Consider the following 25853-nt stretch of genomic DNA (forward strand, 5'->3'; position numbering starts at 1 on the left):
TATAAAGCTTTTTATTTTCAAAACATATGAATAGTTTTCAACATTCACCCTTTCAAAAATTTTTTTCTCCCTCCTTCCCACCCTGGTCCCCTAGATGGCAAGTAATCCAATATATATTAGACATATGAGGTTCTTCTATATATATTTCCTCAATTGTGCTGCACAAGAAAAATCAGATCAAGAAGGGAAAAAATGAGAAAGAAAACAAAATGCAAGCAAATAACAGCAACAACAAAAAGTGAAAATACTATGTTGTGATCTACACTCAGTCCCTATAGTCTTCCCTCTGGATACAGATGGCTCTCTTCATTACAAAACCACTGGAACAAGCCTGAATCACCTCGCTGTTGAAAAGACCCACATCTATGGAATTGATCATCATATAATCTTGTTGCTATGTACAATATTCTCCTGGTTTTACTCACTTGTGAAAAAGTTTAACTGTAAAAAACAATAACAACAATAAACCAACTTGTATCTTCAAGTTCTCTGAATTTCAGACTGGCACAGTTTGACATATGTATAAAGGATGTATTTCAAAAAAGATTTTAAAAAATATTAAAAAATTAAAGATTTACCAAGCATTTACTTCACTACAAGTCTGTAATGAGATAGTTGGGGAAAATGCTCCCTTATGAGTTTGAAGACCTGGATATGCATCTTGGCTCTGCTGTCTACTACTATGTGATCTTAGCCAAGTCATTTCACTTTTCTTACTTTCAATTTCCAGATTTTAAAATGATGAGTTAGAACTAGTTGACTTTTGAGACCCCTTCCAGTTATAAATCTGTAGATTTATAGGCTTGTAGAATAAATATTTTGTTCATTTACAAATAAAGAAACTGAGGTCCTGAGAGTTTAAGGACTTGCTCAGGGTCTCATAGCATGGTGTCACAGGAAAAATCATTGGATTTTGAGTTAGAAAATTTGAGGTCATAGGCTGACCCTCCAATTTGTTATTATCTATTTAAACTTAGGCAGACTTATCTCCATTGAGTTACAGAGTTTCCTGTATCTTCAAAATGAGGAAATGGGATTAAAGACTCTTTAAGGTCTCTTCAGCCACAAACCTATGATTCTAGGATGTTTCAGAACCAATTATCAAATTCAGATCTCCTAGTTTTAGGTACAAGGTTCTTTCTAAAGTGTACTTTAGATTTTTTAAAGTCTGAGCTGTCTGCATGCTGGGATAGTGATGGAATTGAAGATAGATAATATTTCATAATGAATATCAGTACCCACTATGAAACTTTGTTTTTATGAAATGGTATTAGATTATAGGAATTCTAGAATTGACATGCTGCTATGAGTAGCATATGAGTAATCATAGAAATAGGTTTATAGATTTTCAGAATAAAATGCCCACAGATATCATTATCTGGTCCTATCATTTACCTCTCAGCTGGCAATAAAGAAAGTAAATTCAGAGAAATACAGTGACTACCCAAGGTCACACAGCTCAATAATGATTAGAAACTTGTTTTTTTCCTTCTAATCCATTAAACCCGGACTGCTCTTCCCAGCAATTCCATAATCACCATTTGTTGGGAGTGGGAAGAGTTTTAATGGCAGAATAAGCAAGATATTTCCTGTAACAAGAATATGCTCCATCTATGCCAAAACAAAAATTTTCATTAAAAGAGCATAATTAACAATAATGGTTTTAAAACACCTTATGATGTAATGTTATTCAATTTTATCTGTTACTATTGAACTGTCTTTAGAGAAATATTTTTATAGTAGACCTCTAATGAAAGGAATATCATTATACCTGCTTTAAAAGGCATGTTGTGTTGATATTTTTTTGTACTGCTTCAATTATGAAAAGACTTCAAAGTCCTTAGGGCAATAGACATTTGCCCTGTGCATACAAAGATCAGTGTGATTTATGTTGCATTTTCCTGCAAGAATTGCATCAGTTGACCCTAGAGATTTCCAACCCCCAAGCAAATTAATATATTTTTCAAAGCAACAAGGATTGCAGTCCCAGTGGAGACAAGCAAAATTCAGAAAATGGAGAGAGGAAAAGAACTTACACTATGAAACAAGCATTTCCTAGGAAATCTTGATTTTTTTTTTTTCATACAGCAAGATCTGGAGAGAGCTTCCATCACCTAATTTCCATATGGAAGCAAGAGTCTGGCATGTGAGGCCCTCCTTCCAGCATCTGGAAAAGTAGAGTTCTGGGATATTTTCAGAGAGAAGGGAAAGGCAAATTGTATGTTGGCAACTCTCAATTTTCTAAGGGCTGATTATCCAATTTATAGACTAACCAATGTTGCCATTATCCTTTTTCCTACCTTTTGAACAATTCTCTGTATATTTGAGCTTTGGCTAGAAATTAGAGGTAAGAATTATTGGATTTAGAGCTCAATAGACCTTACATCACCTAATTCAAACTCCTCTATTAATAGTTTGGAAAATTAAGGCTTAAAGTGGATAGGTGACTTAACTAAGACGGTACCTTCTTATTACATGACATTACAATCTAATCTGAATTCTAGCCTTTTGACTCTAAATTGCAGTGCTCTTGCCATATAAAATACTGAATTTGTTTTCAAATTGGTGACAATTGTTTTAAAGGATTTGGGTAATGATTTAATCTTAAAATGGTTTTTTTTTTCATTTGTGAGATAGTGACTAGATTTCTGGTTTTGTAGCCAAGAGTCCTGAGTTTTAAATCCACCTCAATTAATTTTTAGCTATGTGATGCAAGTTCATTTACTTTTCTTTAGTCTCTTTACCAATAATTTTTTTCCTTTCCACTTCCTATGTCACAGGGTTCTTGAAAAGAAAGTGATTTGCAAACATTAAAGCTTCGTGCAAATATGACTGGTGGTTATTTCTATCTCCCTATAAAATATGACTAATTGAGAACTGTCTGGAAAAATAAGATGGATGAATATGAGTATTTCATAGAGACATGTGAAGACTTGAATGAAATAGTGCAAAGTAAGCACAATCCAGACAACAATATGCACAATGACTAAAATATATAATAATACTAAAAATCATTTGAACTCAATGTATTGAAATAAACAATATTCATCCTTAATACCGAAGGAAAAAACTTTTTTTTTCTTTTCAGGAGAGAGATTAGGACTATAGATATAGAATACAGTACAGCCTGGATGTGATACCATTCCACCTACATGAGCAGTATAGCCCCCACAGGTATAGCATCTGACATGACACAGACATCTCATTTCTCTTTAGGGAATAAGTCACTTTCTCCAACCTGCCTTCATGCCAACAGTACTACTACTCATCATTGCAGTTCCTGAGTTCCCATTGATGTGCTTCCCCTTTTTAGAAATCCATCAGAGACAATATTGATTACAGAAATAGTCTATAACACTACTGGCTCTTAAACATGAAATACTAAATAATGTTAGAGTAAGAATAATCATGTTACTTAATATATAGTAAGAGTGTAAATAAATATAATCTTAACAGTCTAAAACCTAGATCACAATCTTCTGTCTCTGTATACCATAGGGATAGAGGGCATACAGAGAAACCTAGTAGGATTGTGCCCAGGGCAACTCTGAATGGCATGCTTGGTGTAATTAGGTCTCTTTAGAGAATAGTATGTATCACACACCATCTGCTGGACAAAACTGCTTCTCTGATATCTGTTTCCCTTTTTTGCCTCTTAAAATCCTTTTTTTTTTTTTTTGTTTTTTTGTTTTTTCCCTCTTTAGAACATTCTCTTGTGGGACAAAGCCACTTCTCTACTACTTTCAACATGCTTGAGCAGTCTCAAGCTATTTTAACACAAAGCCATGGTTGGCAGAGGACTAAGAAGGTGTCATGCACTTTATGACAGGTCCCATAAGCTATAAAACTGCCAAACTCCTCAGGTCTGTTCTGGGTCTTTTAGGAGCTTCTCCTCATAGAGTATGCAACCTTTTCCAGCTGCTCTTCAGGTAACAATGTTGCATTTCCATTCAAATCTTAGAAAAGCCACACTCCAGGTATAAAGCCTATGTTTATCCACTCTTATTTTTTCCTCTCAAATTGTTAAAAAGTGATACAAAGAAAGTCCTGCGAATTTTTGATCTTTCAGACTATGGATGATTCTTAGACAGCCATCCTACCTCTCTATCCCTAGTCAGTTCTTAGCAAAGCATGCATATCTCCCATTTAGCATTGCTCCCAGTAAAGTCTAACCTTTGGTAAATTTCTGCAGTCTACTGGGAACTACTACTCTCAATACTTCTTTTTTTTTTTTTTTTTTTTACTCTCATTACTTCTTGTAGCTTCTGTCTTGCATGCCTTCTGCACTCAGATTCCTTTCCTTTACCTAGTTTATGTTTACCTCATTGTCTTTTTCTTACCTATCACTTCCTGACTTCTGACGTCACATGTCAGACTCACTCATTTGTGTGATTCAACATATGAAATGAAATTCAGAAATTCCACCTTTCTGTCAGGTATGACCCCAACTTTCCTTATACAATCTTTATATAGTCCTCAAAAAAAATTTTTTTTTTTATTTGAGCACTAGAACAGATCAGGAAATCCTGAATTCAAATTCAGACATTTAATAATTTTGTGACCCAAATCACTTAACTACTCAGATTTTGCATTTGTTATTTAGGATCGAGTAAGATTGCATACATATGTATGTGTGTATGTGTAATATATATATATATATATATATATAGATAGATAGATAGATAGATAGATAGATAGATAGATATAGATATATAGATATATAGATATAGATATAGATGTGTGTGTATGTTTATGTATGGCACTTGTAAACCTTAAAGTGTTATAATAATACTCTATTATTGTGATTATTTACCATAGTTTATTTCATACAAGCTTTTAAAACTCTAAAAACTGATAGTAATGGACTATAATGCACTGTAACCATCTTTAATTCACTGCTTTTCCTTCAAAAAGGTCCTTTTAATACATAAATATGAGATGCTGTTTTCTCTGGTCCTCAGAAAGTATGAGTCTCTCTCCAACATTTTTTTTCTTTAGAAGCTGTTTATCCTCCTCATTGATGTTCCTTATATGATTGCTATTTATTTGCTTCTTTTAGCACCCAGAAATGCTTACATATAAAAAGGATAGCACCTTACAAATTTTTTTTTCTTTTTATGTGTTCAATGAGAGGAGAGAGAGGGCTTGGGTATAACTGGAAATGATTATGTAAAATCAAAGTGGAATGAAAAAACTTTAAGAAAATTTTTAAATCATAGAACATAATATGAGAAATTATAAATAGGATAAAGATTATTTTTTAAAATAGTACTTTAAAAGTAAAGAAAATAAAATAATTCAACTAGGTCAGCTCTGCAGTAGGACCACTATGAAGATAAGTAGATTTTCTTTCACCTGATAGTAAATAGACCCAAAATTAGAGTGAACCCTGGGACAGAGCCTACCAAGTTGAATATTAATATTGAAGGTTGCATAACTCAGATAGACTTCACCAAGGCTTTTTACTACTGCTTTTACCAGGAGCAGAGACTAATCTTATTTTTCCTTCTATTTACCTTTCATATTACCTTTGGTACTGTGAAGGGCATAAAAATGTCTTTACTCATATTCCTCTCAAAATCCCAGGAAGTATTTTTTATATAATTTGTATTTAATTTTTTTATGTATAGATATTCTCCCTACATATTTTCTCCCTACATACAGAGTATAAGCTGTTTGAGGGCAGGGATGGAATGATTTTGTTTTTGTAACTCTAGTACTATATCTGGCACAAAAATAAGAGCTTAAAAAATCATTTCTTCAATTTAATTGAGTTTTCAGATTCAGATTAGTCTAAATCAGAGGATTTAATCTGATATTTTAAATATATTTAATATGTAACTATTTCAATATAATTGATTTCCTTTGTATTCCTATAAGTTTTCTTTTATGCATTTAAAAACATTATTCTGAGAAAGGGATCTTATAATATTTACCAAACTATTAAAGGGGTACCCTGAAGGGGAGCCCCAAAAGGTTCAGAAAAACCTGGAAAAATATATACCCATCAATTGAGAAATGGCTGAATAAGTTATGATATATGAAAGTAATAGAATATTATTATTCTATAAAAGATGATGAACAAGGTGATTTTAGAAAAGCCTGGGAAGATTTATTCTAATTGATGCTGAGTAAAACAAGTAGAACCAACAATACAGTGTACACCATAACAGCAAGCTTGTGGGAGGATTAACTATGAAAGATTTAATTCTTCTCAGCAGTTCAATGATCCAAGGTAATTCCAATAAACTTTAGATAGAAAATGTCATTTGCATCCAGACAGAGAACTATGGAGAATGAATGTAAATCAACATATGCCATTTTCACTTTTTTTTTCCTTTTTCTTCTTTTTTTTTTTTTCTCTTGTGATTTTCCCCTTTTGTTCTGGTTTTCTTCTCCCAACATGATTAATAAAGAAGTATCTATTTTTAAAAAATTAATGTAAATATATAATAAAAAAGAAAACAAAAGTTTAAATTAAAAAAAATTTTAATGTGCTTTGAGTTCTTTCAAAGAAACATGACATAAATGAAAATCTTCTCTTTTTTTCTTTACCATTATCTTTGATACCTACCTGCATAATGCATAGAAAAAAATACATTTTTTTCACTTTTCATTAGGATTTTATCATCTTTTCAGGTTTGTCTCTAGAGAGATTTGAAGGCAAGTGATTTCCCTTTTGAAAGGAAAGATACTTTTTAAAAAAAATTTCAGTAGTACTTTATTTTTCCAATTATACATAAAGATAGTTTTCAACATTCATTTTTGTAAAATTTTGAGTTACATATTTTTTTCTTCTTCCCTTCCATACTTCCTTCCCCCTACCACAGCAAGCAATCTGATATAGGTTATACATGTATAAGTATTTTAAACATATTTCCATATTAGTCATGTTGTGAAAGAAAAATGAGAACAAAAGAAAAAGTACAACAAAGAAAAAGCAAAGAAACAAAAAAAAAAGTGAAAATAGTATGCTTAGATCTATATTCATTTTCTATTATTTTCTCTGGATATGAATAGGTTTTTTTTCATTCCAGATCCAATTAAAGTATCTTCATCACCACAATGCTGAGAAAAGCTAATTATCACATAATCTTGTTGTGACAATGTATAGTGTTCTAGTTCTAGTCACTTCACTCAGCTTCTATACATGTCTTTCCAGATTTTTCTGAAATTGGCCTGCTCATCATTTCTTATAGAACAATAATATTCCATTACATTTATATAACACAATTTATTCAGCCATTCCCCAATTGACAGGCATTTATTCAATTTCCAGTTTCTTACCACCACAAAAAGAACTGCTATATATGTTAGTTCTTTCCTCTTTTTTATGATCTCATTGGGATATAGAAATTGCTGGATCAAGGTGTAAGCACAGTTTGATAGCCTTTAGGCATAGTTCTAAATTGTTCTTCAGAATGGCTGGATCAGTTTACAACTCCACCAACAATGCATTAGTGTTTCAGTTTTCCCACATCCCGTCCAACATTTATCAATAACTTTTCCTATCATCTTAAGCCAATCTGATAGGTGTGAGAGGGTACCTCAGAGTTGTTCTAATTTGCATTTCTCCAATCAATAGTGATTTAGAGCATTTTTTCATATGAGGATAAATTGCTTTAATTTCTTCATCAGAAAATTGTCTTCAAATCCTTTGACCATGTATCAGTTGGAGAATGACTTGTATTCTTATAATTTTGACTCAGTTCTTGATATATTTTAGAAATAAAGCCTTTATCAGAGACACTGGCTATAAAAATGTTTCCAGATTTCTACTTCCCTTCTAATCTGCATTAATAAATAATCTGTATTATTTGTGCAAAACCTTTTTAATTTAATGTAACTAAAATATGCATTTTGCATTTCATAACACTCTATTTCTTGTTTGGCCACAAATTCCTCCCTTCTCCAAAGATCTGAGAGGCAAATTATTTCTTGCTCTCCTAATTTGCTTACAATATCACCCTTTATGTTTAAATTATGAGTCCATTTCAACCTTATCTTGCTATAGCATGTGAAATGTTGGCCTGTGTCTAGTTTCTATGATACTATAGAAAGAGAATTTTTAAAAGGGAAACTTGAAGACTGATGGGGATATATAAGCATTAGGTTGGTCAGCTACCCCTTTTCCAGAGACTCTCTTTTTAATCACACAGTCATCAGGAAGGGATAAGCAAAGCTTGGGGCCAAGTCTATAGTTAAATTATCTCTCTTTCCTTTGTCAGCCAAATTCCTTGAAAAAAGCCCTCTACACTCAAGGCCTCCACTTCTTTTATGTTTTTTCTTTTAACCCTTTGCAATCTGGCCTCCAACCTTATCACAACTGAAATAAGTTTTTGCAAAGTCAAATTTTCTTGTTATTACCAAATATAATAGGCCTTTATTTGTATCCTTCTTAAAGTTTCATCACAATTGAAATTATTAACTATCCCAATTTCCTGGATTCACCTTTAGATTTTGTGGCATAATTTTCTCATTTTGCCTCTTATCTCTGTGACTGCTTCTCAGTCTCCTTTGCTGATTCATCATGAAACATCCATATCAATAGATAGATATATAGAACATTTAATGTTTTGTTTCACACATTGAGCTAAACATTTGAAGATACAAATAGGTAAAATGGTCTCTGACCCCAAGGAGGGAAAACACATATAAAGGGAAATTGAAAGGTGCTTATGAGCAGGAGCTGCAAAATGGCCTTTCAAGGCCCAGGGTGATTCCAGAGGAAGAGTCTAATTTTCTGGTAGGGAGAACGTAGAGAGGATTACTTGAATGGAGACCACATTCATCTACATCATTGAGGTCAAACCCAAGTAGAAACCAGACTCATTAATCTGTACATAAGGGTTAGTTTAAAAATGTAATATTATCTGTATTTTATTATACTTTTATTTATTTTGTCAAATATTTCTCAATTACATATAAATATCAGATGTGTGAAAGGCAGAATTGATGAGTAACATTGATCAAGAAAATTTTTAAGAAATTAATTTTAAGCAGTAAAATCTACAAACTTAAAGTGACTCATTTTCCATGAAACTTTATGGAAAATTGGGGAAAGTATCAGGACTTATTCCACCTCTGCTATTTATCACCTTTTTTATAAACAAATCATTTAGCCCTCTGTGAACCTCATTTCCCTTTCTGTAAAAATGAGGGAATTGAAGTAGATGACCACTAGGGGCCCTTCTAGCTCCATGTCCCATGTCCTGTGATCCATTTCTCTGCATCCTATTCCTTCCAAGATTTACTTTCTTTATTTGAGGATACGGAGATGACCTGAAAAGTACTGAAACATTGGGGAGAAGAATAGTCTACTGATTTCTCTGCCTCAATCTCTTTCTACTCCAAATTATACTCAGCTGCCAATGTGATTTTCCTAGAGCACATGTCTGACCAGGTCATTCTCTTATTAAAATCAACTTATTATTATTAACAATAACAAATGAATTTACATAGTGCTTCAAGCTTTGCAGAAAGCTTGACAGATTAACTCCTTTGACCTACAGAACAATGCCCTGTGAAATAGTTTTATTATGACTCCTATTTGGCATATGAGGCAGCTGAGGCTGAGATGAGGTTAAGTGGTTTGCCCTCCCCTAGGATCCTGCAGCTAAATATTGAGGGAGGAGACAAATTTGGATTTTCCTGATTCTTTGTCCAGCACTTTGTCCATTATGCCAATTATCTCAATGAACAAATATAAACTTTTGCTGGCATTTTAAGGTCTTCACAATCTGGCTTCTTTTTACTATACTGCCACCTGACCATGCTGGACTTTTGCTTATCCACAGAGTTTATCCTGGCTATATCTTATGCTTCAATGCCCTTCTTCCCTCGTCACTTCTTCTTCTTAGAAACCCTGGTTTCCTTTAAGGGCAAGCTCAATCATCCCTGTGTCAAGCTTTTTCTGATCACTTATTTTTACTTAGTAGTTTATTTTGTGGGTATGTGGATGTATATACATATATATACATATATACATATACATATGTATATACCCACACACATGTATGTATCTATCATCTATATTATAAGCTATTAGGGGCATAGATTGCTTCACCTTTGTTTTTTCTGTCAATGACACTAGTACAGTGCTGAGCACGTCATAGATTCTTAATAAATGTGTGTTGTTTGATTAATTAATTGAAAATTTATATAGTTTATCATTCTGTGGTATAGTTTGGCCTAGAAAAATATTGTTCTGATTGATATTGTGAAGTTGAAATTCAACCAAAATATTAGGATCAATATTCTTATTGTCACTGAAAAACAGAATGAGAGATTTAGTCATCAACATTCCAGTTTTACATCAAGCATTTTTGGGGACAATATTGGAAGTACTTCCTTTTTTATAATCTCTGGAGAAGTACTGCTAGTAGCCTAACCGAGGTCTCATTAAGATAGGAGATAAAAATATAAATTAGGTCCATTAGGAGCAAAAGAAGACTAGATTACATTTGACAAATACCTAAGAACATATTAACTCCTAAAAGCCAAGAGTACCATCTAGTAAAGAGTATTAATTAAATACTGGGCTATTGTATTAGCAACTGAATCAGGGTATTGTGATGTACTTCTCCTGTTTCCTTTTTCATCACCAGTTACCATTGTGTGACTTTGTTTTCCTTCATGTTCTCCTTGTACTAAACTGTGTATTCTCTTATTCTCTCTTCCTCTATCTCTGTTTTTTATTTTAGTGCCATATTCCTCAGGGAGTACTTCATTTCAACAACCAGGAACAAGCCTGGATGCTTAAGGTAAGGTGCACATAGACACTATGTCATATCTAGGGGTAGGTTGGTATTGGTATATTTTAATAATCAGTTCATAGAAAAACAATATACATATGACACACTTTTAAGTTTAACTTGGGTTATTAATATTTTCTCTATCTCTTTTTAAATTAAATTAAATTTTTTAATATACATTGCTTTATGAATCGTATTTGGAGAAAATCTGAAGGGGAGGGAAAAACCATGGGAGAAGAAAAAAAACAGAAAAAAGAAGTGAATATAGCATATATTGCTTTACATTCAATCTCCATCATTCTTTTTCTGGATTCCATCTTTTTCTTAATGAGATCAATGAAGTGACACAGTGGATAGAACATTGGGCCTAGAGTCAGGAAGATTGAGTTCAAATTCAACTTCAAACACTGACTAGCTGTTTGATTCTGGAGAAGTCAACCTCTGGGTTATGACCTTTAGGCAAGTCAAATTAACTTCTCTCTGCCCCAGTTTCTTTCTCTAAAAAATAGGGATTATAATAGCACCTACCAGCGACAGAAATTGTGAGGATCAAATGAGATAATAATTATAAAGAGCTTAGTACAATACTTGACACATAACAAATGAATATAATAGTTAGCTAATATTTTTAAAAATTTTAATTTATGTTAATTATTTAATTTCTGTGTTGTATAAGTAGAAATGCTACATATCTCATAAGCTCAAATGAAATAACAATTGTACAGTGCCTGGAACATCGTAAGTGCTATATGAATCATCATTATCAATATCATTCTGAAGATTTATTAAGTAAGGATAATACTTTTATAATCTGTCTTACAGGATCAAATGTGAAAATCAAATAAGATAATTAGAAAGTAATTGGCACAGTGCCTGGCACCTAGAAGCACTATACAAATGTTAACTATCATCATCATCATCATCATTATTATTATTAGACAATCCTTAAAACAATAAATGAAACACTAATTTGTAGTGTTTGCAGATTTCTAAGATGTACATGCTCACACTGAAAATTTAATATTTGGTTCTCAAGACTGGGTCCCAGCTGACTCTAGCATATCTCTGACCTTATCATTCATATCCTTATTATCAGTTTTTTCTTAACATGAGAAAATTCAATTTTTAAAGGAAAAGTCAATAGAGAAGAAAATATCTGTCAGAAAGTTATTTTTCAAGTAAGGATTTTTTTCATCTCCAATGGCCAGCAGGTCTTTCCAAGCCATTTACAATTTGGTATTAGTCTGTTAGCTCATTGAGAGAAGGAACTGATTGGAATTTGTCCTTGTATTCCCTAAGTCCTTAGCACAATGTTTGGCAAATAGGAAGTCTTTAATAAATGCTTGTTGAATAACTGAATAAAATTTAAGAATGTTAAATAAAGACACAAAGAATTGTAAAGTTCTTATCTCGTGTAAGAGATTGAGGGTTTAAAAAATAAAAGATTCTGCTTTTTAATATTTTGGATTCATCTTATGAATATAGTAATGTTTTTGACCTTCATTTCTTTCTTCCTGGCATATTAGATATTCCTTTTTCTACTGATGCCTGTAAGGTTCATTTATAGAAAGGCAAAAAAAAAAAAAAAAAAAAAAAAAAGAAAGAAAGAAAAGAAAAGAATGAGCCCAAGTTCCACCAGATGGCAATATTTAAAAAGCCTTTTGTAGTGTGTAGCTATAAGCTGATGATTCAATTATCCTACTCAGAATCTTATCCGTGTTTTCAAATGTTGCTTCATCTCCCCTCCTCTTCTTGCTCCATTCCAAATTTTCGTTAATAATTTTTTTTTAACTTAGAAAAAAGTAAAAGAGAAGAAAAAGAAAAAAGTAGCCTGAGTTACTACTATCTATCTATTATTGCTGAATCTGCTGTTGAAGGCAGTGGTGACTGATTATGGGGGTGTTTCTCTTACAGTTGTGATAAATGCACTTTTGAAAACATAATGTGATTGTTTCTATCAGAAATTCCTATTCAAGGGGGAGAGAAGAGAGGTTCTGAAAAAATGTGTCCTAATAAAGTGGGGCAATATTTTGTACAATTGTCTTGTTACTAAATCCACTGGCCATAAGCTCTTTGAGGGGAAAAAACTGTGCTTTTTACTATCTCAGGGACTAGCACATAGGAAATATTTAATGAGTGCTTGTTGACTAAATCAGATGAGCTCTACAAATATTTGGTCCAGTTTTTGTAATTTATTTCTAAAAGAATAGTCTTGCTTTGTAATTTGACTATACAAAAACCTTTTTCTTTTAAGGTCCTATCAGTTTGTTACATAGTACTCTGAGGTTTGCAAAATATTTTTACATACTTTATTTCATCTTATTATCTATTACATTAAATTCAACAGACACTTAAGACTTATCCTTTTAGATTATTTTATGAGGAAGCTCAATAGATAAATTACTTGTTAATGGGAAAACCACAATTTTCCACTTCTGTCAGCTCCCTAGAAAGCTATTTATTTGAATTTTTAGCAATTCAAAAGGGCCCTAGGTTACATCTAAGTAGTAATGGGTATCGGGACTATTTGAAAGGTGGTAGCATGTTCCTTTGTAAACTCTCGTTTTTAGAGTCCTCTCAGGTAGTACAAATATTTTCCTCTCTTGGATTGAAAAATTTATCTTAGAATTATACTTGTTAAAAGAACTCTAGAAGATGACTATGAACCACTACATAGAATTCCCAATCTCTCTAATTTTATCCGCCTGCATTTTGGATTTCCTTCACAGGCTAATTGTACACTATTTCAAAGTCCGATTCTTTTTGTTCAGCAAAACAACTGTTTGATCATGTATACATATATTATATTTAATTTATACCCTAACATATTTAACATGTATTGGTCAACCTACCATGGGGGGCAGGGGAAAAATTAGAACAAAATGTTTGGCAGTTATCAATGTTGTAAAATTACCCATGCATATATCTGGTAAATAAAAAACTATTAAAAGATTAAAAAAAAAAGAATTATACTTGCTAAATTAAGAGGTAAGCCAGATGCCAAGAGAGGCAGAGAACACTGGAGTATTGGGAACCTGTATAGGTGCAAGACACTTATAGAGGAAGTGGAAAGAAATTTGAGAAATTTCATCTAAGTTTATGGTTTATGTGTATAGGAATAAAGACTGGGTTTGTGATTTCATTGGTTCTGGAAACTGCTGGCGAAAGAAACTCCTTTTTACCTAATCCTGTCTAGACCTCTGCAGTTGATAGTAAAGTTTTGACTTGCCTGGAGTCATATGTGTCAGAGATGAATCAGAAATGTAACTCTTCCTGGTTTCAAGGACTTATCTCCATCTTGCCTAAACTATACATGGTTTAGTCAAAAGAGCTTTGGCTCTTGACTCAGAAGGACTGATAGTAACGTGTATTTATTGTTGTTCAGTTGTGTCTGACTCTTCATGAGACAGTTTAGGGTTTTCTTGGCAAAGATATTGGAATGACATTTCCTTCTCCTGCTCATTTTATAGATGAGAAAACTGAGACAAACAAGTCAAGTGACTTGTCCAGGGTCATACAGCTAATTAGTGTCTAAGGCTGGATTTTAACTTGTCTTCTTGACTGCAGACCCAGTGCTTTCTTTCTATTACATTATCTAACAGCTGTTGACATGGATAGGCAATCAGTAAATAAACATCAAGAATGTCTAACATTGGTGCTGGTATTACCTTCTCTATTTAAGTGAAATGGGAAAATTATTCAAATAAGGTCTCAATTATTTTTTTTCTTATAGCTGGAGCATTTTTAGGTGGAATAAAAAGCATTGAAAAATCTCACCTGAAGTGACTTTCCTAATTTCTCTCCCTCCTCTTCATTTCCTATTGTGTTGGAGGTTACTTTACTAAAGCTTCACAGGAAGGAATTAGCTCTATTAGTTTCCTGGAATGGGATCTCCCAACATCATGGGGGCTGTAGGGTTCCTTTTCTACGGTTGCTGACCAGATCTGTTTTCTTCTGTTATGGATATGTGCTTATTTTCAGGTCAGAGCAAACAAAATAATAATTGTATAGATTTAATTTTCTTCCCCCAATTAATTCCTGTCTTAATAAATTGTATTTTTTAATCATAACTCTAAGTATATTAAATTTCTTAGATATTTATTATATCTCAGGAAAGGGAAAATAAACATGAATAAGACATAGTTTCTGTTCTCAGTGTATTTGCAATCCAGCAAGGGAAACATTGTACATATGAATAAGTATAAAACAAAATGTAATGTTTTACATCCTTAAGTGAAGTCAGATAAGGTATCTTTCAAGATCTAAGAGGGGAGAGATCATATCTAAAGAAATTAATTTATTTTTAGGAATTCAGACTCATAAAAGAGAAGTTCCTATTTTCTGAATATGCTACTTAGTGTTGGCAGGTGTTTTGGAATGAACATTATAAAATTTCAAGAGGCAGCATGACATAGTGGATAGAGTGTTGGATTTGGGAGTGAGGAAAATCACTGTATTCAAATCTTACCAAACATACATACTATGTGTGTAACCCACCATCTTTTAACCTCAATTTCTTCTTCTGTTAAATGAGTCAAATAATAGCAGATATATTGAGCTTCACAAGAATTTTTGTAAGGGTAAAATGAGATAATAAATGTAAAGCAGTTTTCAAACTCTAAAGAGCTACATAAACTGATATCCATTATTAAGTTCTGTCTTCTGAGTGGAATTTTAGGAGGTGGAGATTAGGAGGAAGGGCTTCCCAGGTGATAGGGAACCAAGAGGCTGAAGATGGAGTATTGTGTCCAAGGAACAGCTACCAGGCAAGTTTGAATGAAATATAGTAAATGAAGGTGAATAATAAGAAATAAGACTGGAACAGTAGGTGGGAGTCAGATGATTAATAATAGCTGACAGTTATATAGCACTCTAAGGTTTGCAAAATACTTTTACATATTTTATTTCATTTTATTATCTATTATTTTAAATTCAACAGACACTCAAATTTTATTCTTTTAGATTCTTTTATGAGGAAGCTCAATAGGTAAATTACTTGTTAATGGGAAAACCACAGTTTTCCACTTCTTTCAGCTCTCTAGAAAGATGTTTATTTGAATTTCTAGCATGACAAAATTCAAAAAGGCCTTAGGTTACATCTAAGTAGTAATGGATGTTGGGACTATTTGAAAGGTGGTAGCATGTTCCTTTGTAAACCCTACTGTTTTTAGATTTCCCTCAGGCGGTGCAAGCATTTTCTTCTCTTGCACTAAAAAGTTTATTTTAGGATTATATTTGCTAAAACTAGAATTGAAATCAGTCTGCATTTATCATTAGTATTTCAAATGTGCTTATAATGTATATGATTATTTTGATAGTTATATAAAGGGCAGAGGCCCCAGAATTAAGATTCTGGCCATAGTAGTATCTAGATGTGTGTCCTAAGTCAATTAGGAAGCAGATTCAGTGAGTTTGCACCAACATCTGAAGTCACTTCCAGTTCTTATTTTATGAGCCCACAGTTCTAAGTCACTTAGTCACAGACTCTGAGGGCTAAAAGAGCTCTTAGCTTCTATCCACTTTAGATGAGAGAACTAAAGCCCAGGAGTCATTCTCAAGGTCACAGAGAAAGTTACCAGTAGAATTAAAATTAGGACCTGGTTCTTCAACCTCATGTGTAAGTAATTCTCCCTTTTTATCTTTCATTGTGCTTTGTGTCAAATGGTATAATATATACCTTTCTTTCCTCACATAATTGCTAAAATGTTAAAAAATTTTAAAGATGATTGAAGTATTATTGGTCTTTCCTACATATATATGTGTGTATGCATACATAAGTATGTATCAGTATATATATATATATATATATATATATATATATATATATATATATATATGTGTGTGTGTGTGTTTGTGTGTGTGTGTGTGTGTATACATATATATCTATATATGCTGTCTACAGTTATTCCTTTATATCATGGGATTAGAGCCACAGCACCCCCACAATCTGAAAAATCCACATAAAAAATTTTGCCCTGCCTTTGTACCGCAAGAAATCTGATTTTTTTCTTTCTCTTATATGGGATATGTATACTACCTTGTAAAATTTGGGTTGATAATATACAATACTATACATATATTTTATTTGTTTCTGGGTTTCTAAATTTATTCTTTGCCATCTGCTGGCCTTTGTGAATTGTCTACAGCTTCTACAAAATTCCCCCAAAATTCTCATTTCATTTCTTATACCAACCTGTGATATATCAAAACCACAGTGGGGAAAAGTCATGAAGTGGAAGGGATAACTGTATTGTGTATGTGTGTGTATAATTGTATAAACATTTTGTACATGAGAATAGAGAAATGTCTTTGGAGTCTCTAAGGCCTGGACTCATAGCCCATCTCTTCTGGACATTGTGGGACTGAGTGTAGGTAAGTCACCTTTTATGCCCCTAGGAAACTAAGGAGGCAACTCAGTGGATAGACTAAAGGCACGGATACCTGAATCCAAATTTAATCTCTGATACTAGTTGTGTGTTCCTGGACCAAATCACTTTATCTGTGTTTACCTTAATTCACTGGAGAAGGAAATGTCAAACCACTCCAGCATCCTTGCCAAAAAAATCCCATGGATGATATATGTTTCATGAAGTCATGAAGAATTGGTCATGAGTGAACAGCAACAACAGGAAATTAAGAGTATAGTGACCAAAGAATTGTTAATCTTCATTGGTAGAGAAGGTTTCCATGCCATATGTTCTCAAGCAGAGACTAGAGAATTACTTGTTAAACGTTTTCTACTTGAATTTTTCCCAGATATTGGTTAGACTAGATGGCTTCCAAGGCCCCTTCTCTGATTTTGTGAATCCTGATTAGGTCTGGAACAAAATTAATGAGTGGCATATATACAGATTTATAATATTGCTGTGTCTGAATTTTTTTTATTGTATAGAGGGCTGCAAATCTTAATCATTTGTGGTTATTTTTTTAAGTCATTAAGATGAATTCTTGATGAGTCTGGTTAATAGTGTTATATGGCTAGGAAATGAAAATTGTTGTCTAATCTATGTTTTGGGAGAACATATCAATAAGTTACTTACATCATTTCTTTTTTGAAATGTTGGTGCATCAAAATCTTGCTCTTTCTTCTAAAATCATTGCTTTAAAGATCAAATGACAAGGCTGGGAGTCAGCTATTTGCCATGTAATAAGTTTGATATTTATATGGGGAATGTAACCTTATTCACAAAGGGATACTTTGATATTATAAAAACTGTATGCTAGGGCAGTTCTAAATGACCAATGTACGTGTTGCTATGCTTTTAGTAGTGTTAGAGAACTGTTTGATACTATTTTGCTTCTCTCATAGTCCCCCTTCCCTTAGATCACTGATGGCATAGATCTAGGCTAAGTTCTTAAAGAGGGTATGTAAATGAAACTAATCCCTGGCTGTCCAACTCGCCAATAACCAGAATACCTGACAGGATCGGAGAGAAAAAAATTTCCATTATGGGATTAATATTCTCTTTCTGTGTTTATGAACTTTGGTATAAAATGCACAAGAGCATGATGAAATGACATTAATTCCCACATCAAAATCACCTTGGAGTTTATAAATCTGCACTCACTAATTTGCCAGGGAAGAAATATGTGGAGAGAATGCCACTTACTGACCTCATCCACCTAAACAGGCTGATTCCCATGCTTTTATATATTAATAATTAATGATAAATGCTCAATAAATGCTTATTGACTTGAATATAATCAAATTTTAAATCAGAGTAGTTGTATTATTCCCTCTTCTTCTTTTTCCTCCAGAAAGGAGCCTATAATTCATTTGAAATCCATGATACCATGAAGAAAGTACAGTGAAATAAATATCCTTTTCTGCAACAAGCCCCCTTTATGCTCCACTTGTCAAAACCAGTTCTCTTCTAGGTTTTGTGAGATCAGGACTGGTCTTGGATCATTGCCGTTCTGGAGATTCTGTTACTTTTAAGGTGGTCGTAAGAAAGTGGGGAAGAGATTCATGTTAATTTTGACCTATACTTTTAGTTTATCACCAAAACCCCAAAATCCTTTGGACCACAGATGAACTGATAGTGCCCAACCTCCACATTTTTGCTGGATTCATGTCCCTGGACTAGAGCCAATTTACAATATTAATAGTCTTAAGGGACAAATTGATAAATTTTCTTCATGCTTTTTCTACAGCTTTCATATGTCTAATTATTATGCAAATTGGATATCACCTCCTATGATAAGGTAAAACTTGTACAGTTCATCATCTGATCTGAAATAATACTTAAAGGAGGACAGAGTGCTGGAACTAGAATTGGGATAACCTGAGTTCAAATCTAGCCTTAGACAATTAACTTAGCTATGTGACCCCTAATGACCACTTATCCCTGTTGCTTTGATCTATTGTAGGATAAAAAGGCAGACATTCCAGTGTCTTTGCTAATCCCATAAACAGTACAGTCCTCAGGGTCATGAAGGGCTGGACATGACAGAACGCCAACAGTTATTTACATGCTGTCTCCTGAATTTGAGTGTGAGTTGTTTGAGAGCAGGGATTGTTTTTTACCTTTATCTGTACAATATCTATAGCTTTTAACATTTAATAAATTTTTTTATTGCTTTGTAAGGAGAACCTAAAGGGCAGTGAAGAAGAATAAGCATTTATTAAGTACTTATTATATGATAAATACTTTACAAATAATTTCTATTTGATCCTGGATGTAAATGTGATGTAAATGCTATTATTATTATCACCATTTGCCAGGTGAGGAACCCAATCAATCAGAGTTCAAGTTTAAGTTTAAGTCCAGAGTCACACTTAGTAAGTATAGGAAGCCCAATTTGGACTCAGGGGTTCCTCTCTAGTTCGGTGCTCCATCCACAATGATACCTACCAGCCCAGGAGAATTCACAGTAGAAATCAGAGAGAGGAAGTATATGCAAAAGGTATTAAAGAGATGGAATGGACAGGAACTGAATTTGATTGGCTGAGGGAGGTAGGTAATGAAGTAGAACAATAAAAGTTAGATCCAAGGCTAAAACTCTGGGAGACAGGGTGAATGTTGGTGTTATAAACAGAAATAGGGAAATGGAGGAGTAACCATTAGTCAAGAGGATTACCCTGAGGAGGGAGGTTTTTACTACAGTGGAGAAGTACAAGGAACGTTGGTCTAAAAGTTCAAGGATGAAACAGAGTTTATGGTTATATGGATCAGGGACTCCAAAAGGCATAATAGAGTGGGCTGGGCAGTGGGTTCATTGGGGTTACAATGGGACTAGGAAGGATTAGGGACAATAAGAATAAGAGTGAGTATTAAACAGAAAGTTATATGGCTTTTCCACTTGTACTTATTTAGGAGATAAAACTGGATGACTACAAGTAGAGGTAAATTGTTATAACTTGTTCCATTGACAGAACAAAACCAATAGGTAGTTCTCAAAATTTGGTATTTGGCAATGTGCTTTCAAGAGATGTTGCCTCTAATTTTAACTCCTTAATTAGGGGAAGAAGACCTCTGGTTTCGGTGCTCTAGGCATCTGGATTCCAGATGCCAGAAGGTCAAATGTTTTGCTAAATGGAAATGCAGCTTCCTGCAGATTTCTAGGAAGAAAGGGAAGGGGAGGGAGACAGCAAGTATTAGTTCCTACTATGTGCTAGATCCTGTTCTAAGTGCTTTTACAAACATTACTCCATTTAATTTTAATTTGTATAGATTGCACATAATGAATATTTTAATACTTCTTGTGTTGAATCAATGGCTTCTCTAAAATTGGCCAATGCTCAAGTTGTATGTTTTTCTCTGTACATAAGAGATTTCATTTCCCCCTTGTTTTTCTTTCCATTTTATCTTTTCTTTATTCTGAATTTAACAACTACTCAATAAAATGAACATTTCCATATACATTGTAGAAAAGGAGAAAATTATACATAAAATTGTCAATCAGTTGTGTAAACCTTACTTTTTTAAAAATCATATTATAAATTGATGATGTGATTTTCAAAGTTGTTTTACTTGTCTATGATTCCTTTTGATCTTTTCTTATTTGGGGTAAGAAGCTGCTATTTCTAATTGCTATCTCCTTTCCATTTCCTTCCATAAAAACTGGAAAAGGAAAGGGGAGAGGAAAGCCCATCTTATTAAAAATAAGCATAGTCAAACAAAGCAAATTTCCATATTGGGCACATCCAAAAGTATTTCTAATTTTGTGTTTTGAGTCCATCACTCTCACTAGGGATGGATAGCACCGCGTCATCATCTGTCTTCAGAAATTGTGATTGCATTGATCTATTTAGTCTTTTGTCTTTTACAATGTAGCTGTTACATAAATTGTATCCCTAGTTGTTCTCACTTCACTCTGATTCTGTCATATAAATCTTCCTCGGTTCCCTGAAACTATCTTTCATAATTTCTTATAGTGCAATAATATTCCATTATTTTTATATAACATTTTTCAGTCATTTCTAAGTTGGTGCATATCTGCTGAGTTACTAGTTCTTTGCCACTACAAAAACTGTTCCTATAAATATTTCTGTACCTATAGATCCTTTTTCTCTTACATTGATCTCTTAGGAGTAGTAGAGTTATCACTGTATCAGAGAATATACACAGTTTAGACAGTCAACAAAGATTTTAATTAGCTATTTTATTTTTTTATTTATTTTTAACAGCATTTCTATTTTCCAATTACATGTAAAGACAAATTTTAACCTTCATTTCCAAAAAACATTTTTGAATTCCAAATTTTCTCCTTCCCTCACTCACCTCTGCCCTCTTTGAGATGATAAGAAATTTTATATAAGTTAATATATGTGCAATTATATAAATCATTTCTATATTAGTCATCTTGTAAAAAGAAAAAAAATCCCACAAAAAATAAAGTAAAAAAGTATGATTTGATCTGCAATCAGACTCCATCGGTTCTTTCTCTGGATGTGACTAGCATTTTTCATCATGACTCTTTTCAACAAACATTTATTAAGTACCTAAAATATTCTAGGTACTCTGCTTAACACTGTGAATACAAAGAAATGTAAAAAACAATCTTTGCTCTGAAGGAGCTCATGGTCTAATTAGGTAGATAGCAACTATTAGTGCAATTAAGATATACTATGTATGAACAAATACATAGGATAAATTGGAGACAAGAGAGGGAAGGCATTAGTCATTAAGGGGAATTAAGAAAAATTTTTTGGTAGAAAGTGGAGTTTTAGCTAGGACTTGACAGAAGCCAGAAAGCTAAGTATTGGTAACAGATTGGCTATTGGGATGGATAGGTGAGAGAGAGAGAAAGGAATTACGGATGAGTGAGACCTCAATTGCAATCTTGGATGACTGGGAAAATGATGATATTCTCAACAATAACAGGGAAATTCTGGGAGGGAAGAGTTTGGGGAGAAAGATAATGAGATCATAAAAAATATTAATTCATTAATAATTAATTTAAATTTCAATTAAAGATAATTAAATTTTGAACATGTCAAATTTAAGATAAAAACACACATATATCTCAGACATTAGTTTGAGATGTACAATAGACAGTTATATATGCAAGACTAAAAGGAGAGAGGTGAGGGCTGGATAAGTAGGTTTGTGAATAAAATCAAGGCAAAACAGTTTATTGACTTTCGAGATCTAGTTTTGATTTCTTTACAAGAATGGCTAGACTAACATAGTACATTAATATGACTGTTTCCCCTTAACTTCTCCAACATTTACCATTTTATTTTTTTGTCAATTTTGACAATGTGATGGATGTGAGTTAAAGATAATGGAGATTTTTAACATGGCATATACCAATATATTTCTGCTTAAAATATTTGCAATAATATTATTAGTTCTGTCCTAAATTTAGCTAGCCTCATGCAGGAACATTTCAAAATAACTCCAGCTGTGTTATCAAGCTACTATCAGATCAAATAGAAAACTCAAGACAAACAACAGAATTTTTTACTAATCTTCTCTGTGAACCTCTGACTTCTATATAAATTAGATATTCTCTTTTAGTTGTGTGTTTATTTTGTTTTCCAACTGGAATACAGATATAATATTGAAATAGTATATGATGGAGTCACTGTGGTAGAAAATGACATGCCAAAAGTATACAGAAAAGCCTGTGGGAATTCATGGATCTTATATTATTTTTCCCAGTAATAACTTGGCTTTAATAGCTTCTTGGAATAAAGGTTCTTAGAGGGTTAGTTCCTCAAGGAGATCATTTGTGCAGTACACAGTTAACTCAGATGTGTTTTATTAGCATTCATTACTGTATTAGTTTGATTTCTGCTCTAAACTGAATGGTTACCTGACTTGGAGTACTTATCTAAGCCAAAGCTTTTTAAACCATGGATCATAACTATGTGGGGTCACATAACTGAATGAGGGGTCATGAAAAATTTGGCAACAATAAAAAGTATCAGATATTCCACTAAGATTTAATTTTTATATAAAAATGAAGAATCTCATAAGTATACAAACTTGCTTTCATCTTTAATAAATAATAAAATTATGTGTAACAATTGTTTTAAAATGAATTTCTTTATAGTTTATTATTAGTAAATTTGCACATCTATTTCATATTTCTGTATATCTGGGGTTGTGTAAAAATTTCTCAGATAAAAAGGGGTTTCAAGGAAAAAAGTTTAAGAGGCTCTGGTCTAAGCAAGAGATAAAACTCAGTCCACAAATCCTACTGAGTGTTCACAGCACTCTAATGAAAGTAGTGTTGCCATCAGGGAAAACACAATTCCATCCTTGTTTCCAGGAATAAGAAAGTCTGTAGCTCTTATCTTTTGGTGTATAAAGTATAATCTCAGGCAGTATAAAGAGAAAACTTACTTTTGAATATATACTAAGTGAATATTACTTGGCCAAGAATCAAAAAAGCTACTATGTTCATTATGTGGTGAGATTTAAAATAAAATGTGTAGTTTTTGTTTTAGCTTCTGACCATCCTTACTCCTGCCCATTATTCTTAGTGACTTTGATATTCACATCAATGATTCTTGTAACAACCTGACTTCCTCCATCTCAGATCTCCATTCAGCTTTAGCTGCCTACAAAAGGGATGGCCATACTATAGACTCAAGCATACATGTTCCATCATAGATTCTCAGTTCTGAAATTTTCTTCTCTGATCATGACTTATCTATTCTTCCACTGCATTACTTTTGCTGAACTCTATCAATATGGGAACTTTCCCTGGGCTTCTTGTCTATAATCACACTTCTAGCTTCATTTCCCTCCTTTCACAATCTTAACCCTATTATTAGCCTCTCTAATAGTACCCAATCTTTCACTTTGAATTCTTTATCCAGCTATTCCCATTCTGGATTTTTAGCCTTTCTTTCCCCCTTCCCAACTCAGTCTGCCTTCTCTAGCTCCATTCTTATATACACATAGAAGAATTCACAAATTGATTATTATCTTGTAAATATTGATCATATAAATAAAGCCCTACTGTTTGGATCTTTGTTATTTTTTTAACTTTTTTTTATTTTGGAGATGGTAAAAGGTAAATTGATTTGGCAATTACAGCAATCAAAGTTTGTTCTGATGAACAGAGGATACTTTGAAAGCAGGGCCTTTGGCCTTCATAGTAGAAGCCATTGATAATCCTTCCAACTCTCAAATTGTTAAAAATAAAAATAAAATAACAAAAAGTAACAAATAAATACATTTATAACAAAGAAACAAAAGGAATTATCAAAAATTACTGGAAACAATTATATATTAGGACAACAGAATTAAAAGGGAATATATGAATATCTTTTTTTAAAATATTACAATTTAAAAAAACAAGAAATAGAGCTCTTAAAGAACCTAATTTAAGAAAGAGAAACTGAGCAAGCAGTCATAAATGAGCTATCAAAAATACCATTCATTAACTAATTAATTTATTAATAAATTCTATCAAATACATTTTAAAAATTAATCTTAGTGCTATATTCTTTTTAAAAAAAAGAAGGTACTCTAAGGACAAATAGGGTCCTAATACTCAAACTAAGAAAGGATGAATTCGAAAAAGAGAATTATAGATTGATATCAATAGTGTATATTGATGCAGACATATTAAATTTAGAGCAGCAAATAAAATATGAATTTCATAATGATCAAATTATATATATTTATCCTAGAGATTCAAGGATGGTTCAATATTAGGAAAATAGTATATATAATCTTATAAATTATAAAAAAGCCACATTATCATATGCATAGATGTGGAGAAAATCTTTTAGAAAATATAACATTCATAATTCCTAAAATCACTAAAAGTCATTTATAGAGACTCATTCTATGTCAGTAATTACATTTCAAATAACTACAAAATGCATAAAGTATTCAAAAGGTCAGCTGCCAGTATACATAAAAGACCTCAAAGAAACAATTATAAAACAGTCTTTTAGAAAAAAGGCAAACCTAAATAAATGGAGGGATATTTAATGTTCATAGCTTGTACCATTATAATAAATATGACAATACTATCTAAGTTAATCTGCAGATCACATACTTTATGACTCTATAAAGTATACCACATGTATATTTTGTATAAATGGATACAATAAAAATAAAAATTTTAGGAATATAAAGAGTGCTGAATTTAGTCAGCAGACCTGAATTCAAATGGTAACTGATATTTACTACCTCTGTTAACTTGGGCAGTTCATTTTACTTCCCTGAGATTTAGTTTTCAGCCCTAGGTAGTAAAAATTTAACTTTGCTTTATTTTTAAACATTGTATGATTAGGAAATAATGTCAGGAAGAGAAACATTTAAGCCTTTTTAATGAAATCTGACTTTTGGCTTTGACCAGTATTAGAAAAGCCAAAATGTCTTGTCTTGGCTCTGAATATGTACATGTTTTTGTATTATATGTACAAATGATAAAATAAGTATGGATTTGCAGCTGTTTGGTAACTGCTGTGTAGCTCATTGGCTGTGTTCCATGTCACTGAATCCAAATTTAGGGGAATCTTCACAAGTTGCTATGACTGTAGGAGGAGGCAGCTCACAGAATGATTTACTATACCCAGAGTGGATTGTTTTATGTGGTTGATATGCTGCTTGCCAGCATGTAGCTTCCACATGGGAATGACTGGTCAGCCTGAGAGACTTTTCTTACATTTATAATCCAGCTTCA

General features: G+C 32.7%; 1 protein-coding gene across 1 annotated transcript in view; it reads left to right on the forward strand.

The window, feature by feature from the left end:
- MAPRE2 (microtubule associated protein RP/EB family member 2) overlaps positions 1 to 25853 on the forward strand; it is a 185612-nt gene that overhangs the window by 41062 nt on the left and 118697 nt on the right. Inside the window, exon 2 of the mRNA XM_074277873.1 lies at positions 10704 to 10763. The gene's annotated coding sequence lies outside the window, so the exon portion shown is untranslated. The remainder of the gene's footprint in view (positions 1 to 10703; positions 10764 to 25853) is intronic.

The sequence above is a fragment of the Sminthopsis crassicaudata genome, chromosome 1, assembly GCF_048593235.1.
Source record: "Sminthopsis crassicaudata isolate SCR6 chromosome 1, ASM4859323v1, whole genome shotgun sequence".
Classification (NCBI taxonomy): domain Eukaryota; kingdom Metazoa; phylum Chordata; class Mammalia; order Dasyuromorphia; family Dasyuridae; genus Sminthopsis; species Sminthopsis crassicaudata.